Below are 5,966 nucleotides of genomic sequence, written 5' to 3' on the forward strand. Positions count from 1 at the left end.
AGTGAGCACCCTGACCACTTTTGCGTGCACCTGCGCAGTGGAACTCGCCTTCTTCATGGGTCTCGCGATCTCTTCTTCCCCACCCAGCACTCAGCACAGTATTTCCTCCCTTATCCTAAGTCACCAAGCCCCGACGATATGCGGACAGCATGCTAGGGTCCTTCCTGTTATCTCATGGACTCCTAGTAACAACCGTGTTCAAATTATCAATTCCCTTTTTACAGATGGGGAAGGTTCAGTTCAGTTCTGTCGCTCAGTCGTGTCCGACTCTTTGCGACCCCATGAATCGCAGCACGCCAGGCCTCCCTGTCCAACACCAACTCCCAGAGTTCACTCAGACTCACGTCCATCGAGTCAGTGATGCCATCCAGCCATCTCATCCTCTGTCGTCCCCTTCTCCTCCTGCGCCCAATCCCTCCCAGCATCAGAGTCTTTTCCAATGAGTCAACTCTTCGCATGAGGCGGCCAAAGTACTGGAGTCACAGCTTTAGCATCATTCCTTCCAAAGAAATCCCAGGGCTGATCACCTTCAGAATAGACTGGCTGGATCTCCTTGCAGTCCAAGGGACTGTCAAGAGTCTTCTCCAACACCACAGTTCAAAAGCATCAATTCTTCAGTGCTCAGCCTTCTTCACAGTCCAACTCTCACATCCATACATGACCACAGGAAAAACAATAGCCTTGACTAGATGGACCTTTGTTGGCAAAGTAATGTCTCTGCTTTTGAATATGCTATCTAGGTTGGTCATAACTTTTCTTCCAAGGAGTAAGCGTCTTTTAATTTCATGGCTGCACTCACCATCTCCAGTGATTTTGGAGCCCAGAAAAATAAAGTCTGACACTGTTTCCACTGTTTCCCCATCTATGTCCCATGAAGTGATGGGACCGGATGCCATGATCTTTGTTTTCTGAATGTTGAGCTTTAAGCCAACTTTTTCACTCTCCACTTTCACTTTCTTCAAGAGGCTTTTGAGTTCCTCTTCCCTTTCTGCCATAAGGGTGGTGTCATCTGCATATCTGAGGTTATAGGAGACGTCATTTAAAGTCACTGCTAAGCGAAGGCGATCAGGACGCAGTTGTGCTTCAGCAGCCAGTCGTGAGCTTCTTGTATGTTGAGAAAAGTACTAAATGGATGCTGAAGTTACAAAAGTGAATACCAAAAAGGGCTCATAGTCTAGTGGAAGAGACAAGACACCAGGAAAATTACAATTTATTACAATAAATGTAACATAAAAAGTATGTCCAAGGTCCAGAGATAACAGGCAAGACAGGGTAATAAGTTCTGTGCAATGGTGGTGGTGTCAGTCCCAAGAAAATCTTCACAGAGAACTTGGGGTTTAAAAGACAAGACTGCAAGGATGAATAGGGAGTTTGTGGGAGAATAAGTTCCTATTACTAGTAAAGGAAGTGTTCGACAGAAAGGTAAAAAAGAGGGCAACATCAGTAGTGAATTCAGAAACTGTCTATATTTTGGTGTTAGCAGAAGAGGAAGAGTATCAACGGAACACTTGGCATGAGATCTCTCACTTTGCAGATTTTAAGCATCTTAAGAGAAAACCTTATCCAGCATATGATTAGTTAACCTTTACTGAGAGGTTTTTTTTGTTTGGTGCCAGACACTAGACTAATAGCTTTACATATTTGATTTAAATCTCAATGTTTTTATAGTATTCCTGTTTTTTACAGAGAAAACTGAAGGTAGGAAAAATAACTTGTTGAAACCTAGCTAATATTATCCAGCTAGTAAGTGACAGACCCAGAGTTTACAGCCAGAATGAACAATATCGGAACCATTAGAGTTAGTAATATTCCCAAGTATTCCTACTGTCCTTGTGTGCTACAGAGCTTTCTTTCATGCAATATAGATGATTACATATTTCCATTGTATTCACCTGTAGGCTTATGATACATTTCTTTTCAGTATCAACTACTGCTTGGTACTCTGAAATTCTTTGCCGCTTTTCCATCGGCTCACCAGTGTTCATCTTTCATTCAGCAATTATTTATTTAGTGCCTACTATGTTCCAAGCACTGTGCTTCTGAATAAGATATGTAACTGCCCTCCTGAAGCTTATATTCTTAGAGACACAGTTACTTAATATCAATTAAATACTGTTTTTAAGTATTATGAACTAGACAAATAAGGGGGTAAGGTAGAAAATTAGGGTGCTGTTTTGAGAGGAATCTGTCTGAAGGAATGCCCTTTCAGCAGAAACTTGAATGTTGGGAAGGAACCAGAGATGCCAGGATGAGAGAGAAAAACAATCCAGATGGAAAACAAAACTTAGGCAGAGATTCTAAGTTGGGTTAGAACTTGGTATGTGTGAAAAATTCAGTGTAAAACTGTATAGCCAGATTATGGTGAGCATGAAATGACTTTGAAGACACAATAAGCTTGAACATGGAGGGTCTTTTAGTAAACTATAGTGTTTGCATTTTAAATTAGTGACCATGGCAAAGGCCTAGAAGTCTGTGGTTTTCTTAATTCCCAGGAGAATTCTAGCACTCATTCACTCATGTAGCAACCACTGGAAATAAAATCTTACCACTTAAGTAAATGAAACAAGTAATATTTAAATTCATGTGTACCTTATTCCTCCTGTGTAGAGGGCTCACTTACCTCTCGATCTCTCACTTCAAATATAAACATTATAAAGGTGCAGAAAATATGATTTATTTTCATTTCAAAGACCTTATAGCATGAAGTGATTGGGACTCGCGAAGAGTCGGACACGACTGATCGACTTCACTTTCACTTTTCACTTTCCTGCTTTGGAGAAGGAAATGGCAACCCACTCCAGTGTTCTTGCCTGGAGAATCCCAGGGACGGGGGAGCCTGGTGGCTGCCATCTATGGGGTCACACAGAGTCGGACACGACTGAAGTGACTTAGCAGCAGCAGCAGCAAGCTATTTTATTAGAGTTTCTATAATTGTTCTCCACTATATTCATTTTATGAATATGATCACACAATGGTATGATCACTGACCTAGAGCCAGACATCCTGGAATGTGAAGTCAAGTGGGCCTTAGAAAGCATAACTATGAACAAAGCTAGTGGAGGTGATGGAATTCCAGTTGAGCTATTCCAAATCCTGAAAGATGATGCTGTGAAAGTGCTGCACTCAATATGCCAGCAAATTTGGAAAACTCAGCAGTGGCCACAGGACTGGAGAAGGTCAGTTTTCATTCCAATCCCAAAGAAAGGGAATGTCAAAGAATGCTCAGACTACCACACAATTGCACTCATCTCACACGCTAGTAAAGTCATGCTCAAAATTCTCCAAGCCAGGCTTCAGCAATATGTGAACCGTGAACTTCCTGATGTTCAAGCTGGTTTTAGAAAAGGCAGAGAAACCAGAGATCAAATTGCCAACATCCGCTGGATCATGGAAAAAGCAAGAGAGTTCCAGTAAAACATCTCTTTCTGCTTTATTGACTATGCCAAAGTCTTTGACTGTGTGGAACACAATAAACTGTGGGAAATTCTGAAAGAGATGGGAATACCAGACCACCTGACCTGCCTCTTGAGAAACCTGTATGTAGGTCAGGAAGCAACAGTTAGAACTGGACATGGAACAACAGACTGGTTCCAAATAGGAAAAGGAGTACATCAAGGCTGTATATTGTCACCCTGTTTATTTAACTTATATGCAGAGTACATCATGAGAAACGCTGGACTGGAAGAAACACAAGCTGGAATCAAGATTGCCGGGAGAAATATCAATAACCTCAGATATGCAGATGACACCACCCTTATGGCAGAAAGGGAAGAGGAACTCAAAAGCCTCTTGAAGAAAGTGAAAGTGGAGAGTGAAAAAGTTGGCTTAAAGCTCAACATTCAGACAATGAAGATCATGGCATCCGGTCCCATCACTTCATGGGAAATAGATGGGGAAACAGTGGAAACAGTGTCAGACTTTATTTTTCTGGGCTCCAAAATCACTGGAGATGGTGAGTGCAGCCATGAAATTAAAAGACGCTTACTCCTTGGAAGAAAAGTTATGACCAACCTAGATAGCATATTCAAAAGCAGAGACATTACTTTGCCAACAAAGGTCCATCTAGTCAAGGCTATGGTTTTTCCTGTGGTCATGTATGGATGTGAGAGTTGGACTGTGAAGAAGGCTGAGCACTGAAGAATTGATGCTTTTGAACTGTGGTGTTGGAGAAGACTCTTGACAGTCCCTTGGACTGCAAGGAGATCCAGCCAGTCTATTCTGAAGGTGATCAGCCCTGGGATTTCTTTGGAAGGAATGATGCTAAAGCTGTGACTCCAGTACTTTGGCCGCCTCATGCGAAGAGTTGACTCATTGGAAAAGACTCTGATGCTGGGAGGGATTGGGGGCAGGAGGAGAACGGGACGACAGAGGATGAGATGGCTGGATGGCATCACTGACTCGATGGACTTGAGTCTGAGTGAACTCCGGGAGCTGGTGTTGGACAGGGAGGCCTGGTGTGCTGCGATTCCTGGTATCGCAAAGAGTCAGACACGACTGAGCCACCGATCTGATCCGATCTGATCTGATATTCATTTTAAACTAACTTTGAAGGGAAGGATGTTTGTTTTCCACTATATTTATTTTAAACTAACTTTGAAGGGAAGTCATCTATGTAGTACCTTGCTTGGTGGGCTTTTGATTAATTATTCACTTTGAAGTATTGCTCACCTTCCTGGAAGAAAAAGGAACACTTGTTTTCATTTGGAGTCCTAAAGGCTTGTAAGATACAGTATTAAGGATTCATTTCCTTCTCTTCCCCACTCACCCAAAATGAGTTACATAGCCATTCCTAACTAATCAACATTATTTTATCTTCCACCATTCCTCAGCATACATCCTAAATGCTTCATTACCATCAACCCAGGTTCTATTCCCACCTGCAAATTATGGGTTCCCCTCTTTCAGCATCTCTAGCACAATATTCATGAACTGCAACATCTCCTTTTCTTCAGCTTGGAATACAATACACCCTTCCTGCCTCTTTCTCCAGATTTCCATATTGATCTTTCCCTCCACTGAAACCAGTAGCATCTAGTTATTGCCTTAAATTGTAAATAAGCTCCCGGGAAGAATATATTTCTCTCTACTAGATCTAAATTCCTTCAGGGCACAAATCTCATCTTGTATTTCCACAGAGCCTAGGTGTCACCATGCACATTTTATAAAATAGATACATACTTGCAACTGTATATCACCATATATGCCTACATTTTACAGCATAATGTTGTCCTCCGTTTTTTTTTTCCCCCTGAGTCACCCCGACTGTTATAAATTGCTATTACAAAGAGACATGTGCTATATACTATTTGCAATCATTTGACGTCTAACAGTACTGTAGACATTCAGGTGCTCAAATCTATGCTATTTAGTAAAAAAAAAAAAAAAAAAGCAGTTTGAGGCCGTGGAAAGAACTGCTAGCCCGGGTTGTGCCACTGACTGTAAATCTTTGGGTGAAAAAATGTTTCCTTTTGGCTTTCAGTTTTTTGGCTGCGGAGAATAAGACGTTTTCAAGATGTTACAGAATGTAAAGGACAAATAGACATTTTTCCCCAGGGTGCCATTTATTCATTCTCTCCTGCGATTCGATTTTATCTGAGAGATGGATGCTGCTGCTGCTAAGTCGTTTCAGTCGTGTCCGACTCTGTGCGACCCCAGAGACGGCAGCCCACCAGGCTCCCTTGTCCCTGGGATTCTCCAGGCAAGAACACTGGAGTGGGTTGCCATTTCCTTCTCCAATGCATGAAAGTGAAAAGTGAAAGTGAAGTCGCTCAGTCGAGAGATGCATATATATATGTATATATAAAGAGTGCGAGTTCAGCTCTAAACAAACAAGCACGTCAGCGGCTGACTACCTGTGCCGCCTTACCAGAGAAGCTGCGCAGCTTGCTGGGCTCGGGACCAGGACCGGGAGGCCAGCGGCGCTCTGCCGTCACTGCGCTGGGCGGCCCTCCGCCCACGTGGTGCGG

The sequence above is a fragment of the Bos taurus genome, chromosome 1, assembly GCF_002263795.3.
Source record: "Bos taurus isolate L1 Dominette 01449 registration number 42190680 breed Hereford chromosome 1, ARS-UCD2.0, whole genome shotgun sequence".
NCBI classification, from domain to species: Eukaryota; Metazoa; Chordata; class Mammalia; order Artiodactyla; family Bovidae; genus Bos; species Bos taurus.